Source organism: Macaca mulatta, chromosome 10 (genome assembly GCF_049350105.2).
Source record: "Macaca mulatta isolate MMU2019108-1 chromosome 10, T2T-MMU8v2.0, whole genome shotgun sequence".
Taxonomy (NCBI): Eukaryota; Metazoa; Chordata; class Mammalia; order Primates; family Cercopithecidae; genus Macaca; species Macaca mulatta.
Genome location: NC_133415.1, coordinates 60,388,006 through 60,397,622, shown reverse-complemented (window position 1 = coordinate 60,397,622; position 9,617 = coordinate 60,388,006). Strand labels below are relative to the sequence as shown.

The 9,617-nt window shown below is 47.1% G+C and overlaps 1 long non-coding RNA gene across 1 annotated transcript in view; it reads right to left on the bottom strand.

Annotated features, from left to right (window-relative positions):
- The window catches only part of LOC144332020 (uncharacterized), a 155,349-nt gene that overhangs the window by 66,245 nt on the left and 79,487 nt on the right, over nt 1–9,617 (bottom strand). The gene's annotated exons all lie outside the window — the stretch shown is intronic.

The following is a 9,617-nucleotide window of genomic DNA, read 5'->3' as shown; positions in this document are numbered from 1 at the left end:
CTGCCCTTCTTCATCGCCCCTCCCTTGTTCCACCCCTCCTCTGTCTTCCCTTCCTACCCACCCCTGGCCTCTCCCTGTCTCTGTCCCTCCTATCCTCTTCTTTCCCCTTTTCTAACTCCACTCCTGGTCCCTCTTCCCCCACCCCTTCTACACCCACGCCCCCCTCCTACCCACTCCATCCCTTCAGCTCCATCTCATCTCATAGACCTGTCCCTCCTCCCAAGCTTAGGTCACCCTGCCTTCCAGAGAGGTGTCAAGTCCCCCTGAGCCCTAAAAGCATGCGACCCCCTAGCTTCATTTCCTCAGAAAAGGGAAGGATAGAGGTCTTGGCCTTCCGGAGTCGTCGGAGGTCCCGAGTATCCGCGAGCATTTGGTCAAGGTCTAGAAATCACTGAGGCAGAGATGTGATTCCAGAGGCTGCAGAAGACTCAGGCCATGCCCTGTGCTAGGGGACTTTTCAAACAGAAGAATTAACCTTTATTTGAGTAAAAAACTCTGGGTTCTCCTTTCACAATTCCTTATTATTCAACAAACAGACTTGTCACCAGCTTCCCCCTGCACCAGGTGGTGTAGGAACTAGAGACGGAGCCTGGGTGACCGAGCCGTGGACACAACATTGCAGGGCTGCTGCCAGACAGAGATGTGACGCAAACCTGGGAGCAATTTAAAACTTTCTAGGAGACACATTTCAAAAAGTAAAAAAGAAACAGGTGAAGGTAATGTTTATAATATTTCTTACTTAACCCAATATATCCAAAATATTATTTCAACACATAAGAAGAATCATTAATAACATAGGTTATTTTATTTTGGGTGTGTATACTGAGTCTTTGAAATTCCCTGTGTATTTTTTACACCTAGAGTGGGTGTCAATTATACTGGCCCTATTTCAAGCGCCCTGTGGCCACATGTGGCTGTGGCACTGCACAGCCCAGCATTAGGGTGTGTGGGAGGATGGCGAATAGTGATCAATAATTAACATCAGGAAATTAGTCTCTCTGTTGGAAGTGAAAGAGTATGGGATAGAAAGAGGTGATGCCACTGGACCTGGTCAGGGAGGTCTCTATGAGACTGGAACGGTGACAAGCCCTGCCTACATGGGAAACAGAGCCCCGGGCAGCAGGAAGGGCCAGTGCAAAGGCCCTGAGGTGGGACTGGGCATGCCTGCTCCAGGAAGAGGAAGCTCCTGGAGGGGGTGTGAGCAGGGAAGGGAACGACCTGGAGTCTCATGGTAACTGTGGGTGGGGCCGGGTGGAAGGTGCAAGGAGACCCCTGGCAGGCAGTGGGGGTGTCAGGAGAGGGAGCAGCAGCTGCGGGATGAATGTGGGAGCCCACGGGTGTCTCTTGCTCCTCCCCTCTGGGCATCACACTGCCGGCGCTGGTCCTCTGCACTGCTTGGAAAACTCACCTGAGTTTAGAACATCGCTGTGAATGAGGTAGAACTTACAGACAACAAAATGTCTAATATGGGGGATTTCATTAATGCATATACCCGTGTTACCACTTTGTCCAGACCTGTGACATCTGCCTTGCCCCAGATGGCGTCCTTCTGCCTCTGCAGCTCACCCTTATGCCCACCACTGGCAGACCCCATCTGGCCCTATAGACTCCTTTGTTGCCTGTCCTTGAGCTTCCCAGGAATGGAGTCCTGCAGAGCGAGCCTGGGTGTGTCTTCCTCCTTTGCTCAGCGTGGCTTTCTAGAGGCCCCTGAGTTGTTTCATGGCCAGGACTGTGAGTTCTCCTTCTCCCCAGACTGAGAGGACCTGATCAGCAGGGTGCCCTGTGGGGTGACAAAGTCCCCAGCTCGGGATGCTGCGGGCCTGAGCTGGAAAGTGACTCCAGGAGTGGGGAGGGTGGAAGGAGGCTCTGAACAGACAGCTGTTCCCTTTGTTGTCTCAACCCCACCCTCCATGCCTGAAGGTGACCCTGTGGCAAATGTCCTTATGGCGAGGTGGCAGCTTGGCCAGAAACACCAGGAAACCCTGGGCCTTTGCAGGGCACCCAGAGGACTCTCCTGGAAGTGGTCGAGGTGAGGGTCGGCAAGGATTAGCCCAGACCTGCTGCGATCCTGGGGCTCGGCCATGGCTGGGGCTGGATCAGCAGGAACCCGGCAGTGGGAACAATATTACTCATGGGTGCTCACGTTCAGTGGTAGGACAGGGGACCTTGTTACTTGAGGTCTGTTGACCATCTCACCCCACTGCGAATCTAGCACCCTTAGAAAAGCCATGCAGCCCAGCAGATACAGCAGGTGGCCCAGGGATGGTGGTTACTGCTGGGTGAGGGAGGGAAGGTCTTCAAACAGGGCTGCACATATGCCTCCTAGTTAGACAGGACATGGGGAGAGGTTCCCAGAGAGGGAAAGAGAGGGCAGCCCCTGGCCAGGTGCTTGTGAGCAGAATGGTCATCTCCCAAGTATGGGAGTTGGTTCTTCTCTGTGGCTCCCACCTTCCCTGACCACTGGGGCTCGAGTCTCAGGAGGATGTGTTGTGCAGAGGGTAAACTGAAATACACACAAATCCCCTGTCTTTTGTCATTAGAAAAGAGGTGCAGGTCACCCGGATAGCAGGAGCATGGTGGTAGGTGGGGTGTGAGGTGGGAGCTGGAGTGCTAGCCTATTTCCCTGTATGTGATGCCTCTGCCAGTGGTCATCCTCTGTCAGGATGTGCCCTGCAGGCACCTGCTGTAGGGAGGGTCAGCTGGCCTGATGCAGCGACCTCTCTAACCCTTGTAGGACAGACACCAGTGTAGGGTGCTCTCAGGAGCCGCAGGAGCCGTGTTCAGTATGCTGTAGTAGGAAGTGAAAGGTTACAGTAGCTGGGCAGCTGCTCCTGATATTTGGTGACCTTGAGCAAATGTTTTGCCTTCTCTGTGGTCATGTGTCTGAAGAGGTGGGCTGCCTTGTAAACTGTTGTGCCTGGGCGTCAGTGATGATGTTTAAACATGATTAAAAGTGACAGAGCAGCCTACAGCTTCAAAGACATGCTAGCAGAGACACAGAGAGAAACAATGGACCTAGGACTGAGCCTGGGATATCCAGCACCCGTGTAACTTGGAGGAGTCCAGCTGCCAAGGAGGGGGCATGTTTCTCTTCTGCCAGGTGATGAAAGAGAAAACCATGTTCTCCCAGGCTGCCTTTTTGATTATTGATCCCATTATCTGAATTAGCACAGTGAGAAATTGGGTAAATGGCAGAAATTCTCTGTAATAAATAAGCAATAATAACAACACTAAACAATGCTATAATAAATAAATGACCAAACACATAAACAGCACCTAAAGGTGCTACTGGTTAAATCAAGTTGGCCAAGAGTTGAGATTCTGCACTTTGGGTTTTGAGCAATTAGCACTCAGTGTCTACAGTAGGAGCTTGGACTGAACAGCCACAGGATTTGGTCGCTTCTCAAAGCCGAAGCCCAGGAGCCTTCTTTATGGAGTGCCCGGAGTTCTCTGGGGTCAAGCCTGTCCCTTACACACACGCTCCCTCCTTGTCCCCTCTCTCTTCCCAACAATGGAGGACATGCGGATGCTTGCCTCTAGACTGTAGGCCAATGTTGGTAATGCATTTGGCTCCAATAGAGATGATGCCACATCATTAGGAAACTGATACACACGGGAAGCCTGCTGGCAGCCTTGCAGACAGAGATGAGAATGGGCAGAGCCCAGTGTCTGCGGTCTGTTTTGCACTTCATGGGGGGATGAGAATCCTTGGGACATTTCTGCTCAGGAGCCAGTGTGTAAACGGTGCTCATCGTTTTGGATTATAGGGTTAACATTTATTTTCTCAAGGAGTGCATTCACCAGAGCAGAGCCAGTGACTGAAGAACTGCATCTGAGTGGAAGGGAGAGAGAGAGGCCTCCAGGGACACAGGCTGCTAGCTGGTGCTGCCAGGGCTCCACCTGACTCCCTGTAGAGACCTGGCCAGAAAGAAAACAGATGGCTCTGAGCGGGTTGAGCAATCCCTTTGGCATCTCTGAGTGGTCAGTTTCCTTTCTAGATCCACCTTCTTGTAACCCTTCCCTCTTAGTGTTTCTGCAGCTTTGAATATCCGTTCCTTTAGCAGAGTTCCGTAACCTGGGAGAGTGATTCCTGTTCCTGCCCAGGATCCTGCTAAGCTGACTCACTGGGTGCTGGAGCTGGTGACCCAGGCCTCCTGCTGCATCTTGTCAGAATCCTGCTAAGTTAGTTCAGCCAGCACTCCCTTCCCTTGATGTCTGCTTAATAACTTTCTACATGCCAATATCACTCCTCCACACCATGTTCCTTGGCTGTAAATCCCACTTATTCTCGTTGTGTTCAGGGTTGAGCTCTATCTCTCCCTTACTGCAATAGTGTTGACCCCCACTGCGACAGTCTTGAATCAAGTCTCCCTTACCATTTTAATAAGTGTCTACAGAATATTTTTTTAACAGTAGAAGCCAGCGAGGCCAAAACTCTGCCCTACCAGAAAATCCTGTTGCCAAGTAAGAGTAAGGGGCTTGGAGGACTAGAAGCAAACAAAGAATGGGAAGAGTGCAGATGGAGTGGGGGTGATGGGAAAGGGATGGGTGTAGGGTAAGGTGGAGCTGTGGGGGTGTGGCATGTGTTTCCCCCTATAGTTTATTATGAAAATATTTAAACATTCATCAAAGTTAGAGTAATTTTACAGCAAACACCTATCTACCCACCGCCATGATTCTGTCATTAATATTAGACTTTAATTTTTTTCTCACCTGTCTACTGCTCTGTCCCTCTAAACATCCTCAATCCGTCTTTTTAAAAATGCATTTTGTAGTAGGTTGCAGACATTAGTATACTCCACTCTTAAACACGTGTTAGTATGCATATCATGAACTCGAGCTCATCATTTATTTATACCTTTTTCATTTGTTATAAAATTTACCTATAGTGAAATGCACATATCTGAAGCATACATTCACTAAATTTTGACAAAGTCACACTCTATCAGATACAGAGCATGATCACCCCCCAGAAAGTTCCCTCGTCCCCTTTTCCAGTCAATTGGGGGCCTCATTTCTGAGACAGCCACTGCACCATGCTTCATTCACTATTGATGAGTTTTGTTTATTGCAGAAGTGCATGCAGACAGATTTTTACATCATGTAGACTTTTATGCTTGCCATTTTTCACTCAGCATGATGTTTTTGAGATATATCCATGTTAGACAGCATATTCATACATAAGTCTTCGATTGCCACACATGAGGCTCCTAACACTCGCAGCCCTGGATTTCAGACAGCATTTGCTGAGGAGGCAGCTCTAGAGCACTTGGAGCTTTTGCCGCTGCTTCCCCTTTCTCCTTTCTAATCTGGACCAACTGCCCTGCCCTACCCCCACTCTCCCTGCTCCTTCTCTTTCATCTCTCTCTTTCTCCTAAGGTTACTTTGACTTTTTGCTCCAAGCAGAATCTAGAATGGGGAAAAAGTGTCACCATCAATGGAGTAAACCCAGTTTTCGAAGATAACGAACAGATTTCTCCAACTCTTCTCCATATTTGAAAATAAAAGTTCTTGTATTTTTAGAATCAAATTTATACGTGCTCATTACAAAAATGAATAAGAAAATGAATAAAAGTGTAAGAAAAATAAATTACATGTGTGCATGTGAGTTCGTGTGCTTATGCTTCTGTGCATGTGCCTGTGTGTGTACACATGTGTGCATGTGAGTTTGTGTGCACATGCTTCTGTGCATGTGCCTGTGTGTGTGCACGTGTGCATGTGTGCATTTTCACCAAAATGAGATCATGTGGTGGTTATAATTTCATGTTGCTTTTTAAAAACCTCATTATGTCATGAACATTTTTCGTATTGTTAAATTGTCTTTGAAAGTTTTGTTTCATTTCCTATTCTGAGTATCCCATAGTTTAGGTGTTAATTTTTTGCTAATGGTAGACTGTTAGGCTATTTCAATTTTTTTTCTAGTATGAATAATATTGTGATACACACTCTTACAGAAAAAAAAATCTTGGTGCATAGGTTGTTTTCTTCCTAGAAGTGAAATTTTTGAGTCGGGGGCTACAAAGTTGTTGTTGTTGTTGTTGTTGTTTTAATGAATCTTGAAAAAAGACTGCCAATAGCTCTTCAGAGAGATCCACTGCCTCAGTCAGGTCCAACTAGCCATGAGGCAGTTCTAGTGGCCAACTGCAGCAGTCTGTGCTTTATCTTAGGTGTGAATGTTGGTGAGTGTAACTGTCCTCAGTTGTCATGCTGGGCCTGAGACCATGGGTGGTCCTACCTAAAGGGCAACGCTCTTTTTAGGCATCGTTTGCGTCTGAATCACATCATGGTAGACTCATCTTGTTCTTACTGATCCTTTATAATAGGCATTACCTTTTTCATTCTTTCACTTAGTTTAGTAAATATTCATTGAACACCTACCATGTGAGATTCTGACTTTAATGAGGTAAAAGGTACGTTTGTGCTTTCAAGAAGTCCTGGGTCTGTAAAGAGAAAGCCATCTAAACAGATATTTCAACACAGCGTGGTGCAGGTCATCACAGGACACTAAAAGGTGCAGACACCAGTGCCACAGCTCCAACCCCAGGGGTCTCCTGAGGCACATCGGGGGCTTTCACCCCAACGCTGCACGCATGTCTCCAGCATGGATGTCTCCAGCATGAACTCCTGATGAACCTCCAAGTCCATCTCAGTGCCCTTCTCCTGGATGGCTCCAGACACTCCAGGCCACCCAGGCCTTCAGCTGCATGTGGGGCCTACCCCTCCACCTCCCTCACTCCCAGCCTCTCCTGCTCAGTAAGGGCTGCTCCACCTTTCTGGTTGCTCAAGCTAAAACCTGGAGTCCCCCTTCACCAACTTTTCTTCTCTGATTTATCAGGGAATGTTGCCGGTTCCACCTTCAAAACACATCTAGATGATCTGTTCACTGCCTTTACTTTCATGGGCACCACTGGGCCAGACCACTGCCAGCTGTAGGCAGCATCTGACGGGTAGCCCCAGCAGCCCATGCTCACCTCTGAAGCCCAGGGCTCCTTTTACAACCTCAATCGAATCACACTACTCTTCTGTTCAAAATTCTCAGGCCACATGTGGCTCTTGAGCACTGAGATGTGGCTGGCACATTTGTGGTTTCATTGAATATTCATTAGCTTAAGTTTAAGCCACATGAGGCCTGTGGCTGCTGTGCTGAATGGTGAAGTTCTAATGGTTTCAATCTCACTCAGAGTAAAAGCCAAAGACCTCCCAATGGGTTCACAAAGCCCTCATGATCTGCCTGCCATATTCTGACCTCCTGTCTTACTGCTCTTCTTGCTGCTCCTGGAAGGTACGAAGCATACTCCTGCCTCAGGGTCTTTGCACAAACCGATTCCTATGCCTGCAGATCTGTGGTTCTCTTCCTCACCTCCTTCACTCTTTTTATAAAGGTCAACCTCAAAACAAGGAAACATAGAGCCGGTGGAAGTAGCACCAGAAACGTCCAATATCAGGCAGGTAATGGTTAATTTATGTCTAATTTATTCAAGAAGAAAGATTTTATGAAAAGAAGAATGAGTGTTAGCCTGAGTCCCCTCCTAGACCATGACTCCTTGCCTGTGGGGGTCCCTAAGTGGGCCCAAACATCCTTGGCCACACAGTGTAACACCTGCATGCTTGTAACTAGAGCAGTTGTGGCCACATGTCTGTGCATGAAGCACTCGTGGTGATTTTCAAGATAAAGAGGAAGTAAGTGGAAAATAGCTATTTGGGAAGGCTGGAATATGGGCCAAAGAAAACAGTATAAAATTAAAGCATAGAGTAGTTTTATCTGGGGGAAGAGAATGAATGTATCATGCTAACATATATGTCTAATGCATTAACCTGGTTCAAGTTAACTTGCAGGAGTGAAAGAAAAATAAACTACATAATGAAAATGAAAATTTTTGTTTTACTTTCATTTATTCCTTCTCTAATGCTCTCGTTTTCTTCATGTAGATCGAATTTTTGATTTATATTGTTTTCCTTCTTGGAGAACAAGACCCAAAGTGATTCATAGGCAAGTTTGAGAAGCACTGTGTCAGGTGCCTGAGGCATGGCACTGGGTCATAAAAGCTGGTAAAGAAAAACAGTTCTGTTCCCTAAATTGCAGCTATAGTAACCACAGGGACAGAATTCTGAAACAGCAAGGAATGGGCGGTTAGGATTCCTCAGACTCCTCTACTGCAGTGTCCTTCGCTTACTGGCACTTGAGAAAGGAATGTAGTAGTAGAGTGTTTGAGACTGCATTTTTTGCCTTTACTTTCTGAGATAGGATCTCACTCTGTCACCCAGGCTGGAGCGCAGTGGCACCATCTTGGCTCACTGCCATCTCTACCTCCAGAGCTCAAGTGATCCTCCCACCTCAGCCTCCTGAGTAGCTGGGACTACAAGTGCACACCACCATATCCAGCTGATTTTGTATTTTTTTTTGTAGAGATGAGGTTTTGCCATGTTGCCCAAGCTGGTCTCAAACTCCTGGGCTCAAGCAATTCACCTGTTTCAGCCTCTCAAAGAGCTGGGATTATAGGTATTAGCTGCCATGCCTGGCCCTAAGGCTGTGTTTTGAAAGATTTCCAACTTACAGAAAAGTCGCAAAAAGAGATGGTCAGTTTTATTTGTCCTCTTGGGTAGACTATAGTCCCCAGGTTTTCAACCAAACACTAATATAAGTCTTGTGAAAGTCGTTTGCAGAAGTGATTAAAGTTAACAGTCAGTAGAGTTTAAGGAAGGGAGATTATCCTAGATGACCTGGGCGGACTTGATGCAATCAGTCCAAAGGCCCTAAAACCAGAACTGAGTTTCCCTAAGGAGGAAGAAATTGTGACTGTGGACAGCAGTGTCAGCTTGTGCCTGAGAGCCCCAGCTGCCCTTCCCGAGGACCTGCCTCTTTTGTTCCTGCCAGCTACCACCACTGCATAAGCCGATGGCTTACCACGAAGCACGCCTTGGAGATATTGCAGGTTCTGTTTCAGACCACCACAATAAGGTGAATTTTGCAATAAAGTGAGTCACACATACTTTTTCATTTCAAGTACTTGTAAAAGTTATGTTTACACTATACTGTAGTCTATTAAGTTTGAAATAATATTATGTCTAAAAATAATATATATACCTTTGTTTAAAAGTACTTTATTGCTAAATAATGCTAACAATCATCTGAGCCTTCAGTGAGTTATAATCTTTCTACTGGTGGACAGCCTTCCTTCAATCCAGTGGCTGCTAATTGATCAGAGTGGTGGTTGTGAAAGTTGGGGTGGCTGTGGCAGTTCCTTAAGATAAGACAACAATGAAGTTTGGCACATTGATGGACTCTCCCTTTCACCAAAAATTTCTCTGTAGGCCTGGCGCAGTGGGTCACGCCTGTAATCCCAGCATTTTGGGAGGCTGAGGAGGTGCGGATCACCTGAGGTCAGGAGTTTGAGGCCTGGTCAACATGGCATATGGCAAAACGTCTGTCTCTACTAAAAATACAAAAAAAAAAAATTAGCCAGGCGTAATGGCACAGGCCTGTAGTCCCAGCTACTTGGGAGGCAGAGGCAGGAGAATCACTTGAACCTGGGAGGCAGAGGTTGCAGTGAGCTGAGATCGTGCCACTGCACTCCTGCCTGGGTGACAGGATGAGACTCCATCTAAAAAAAAAAAAA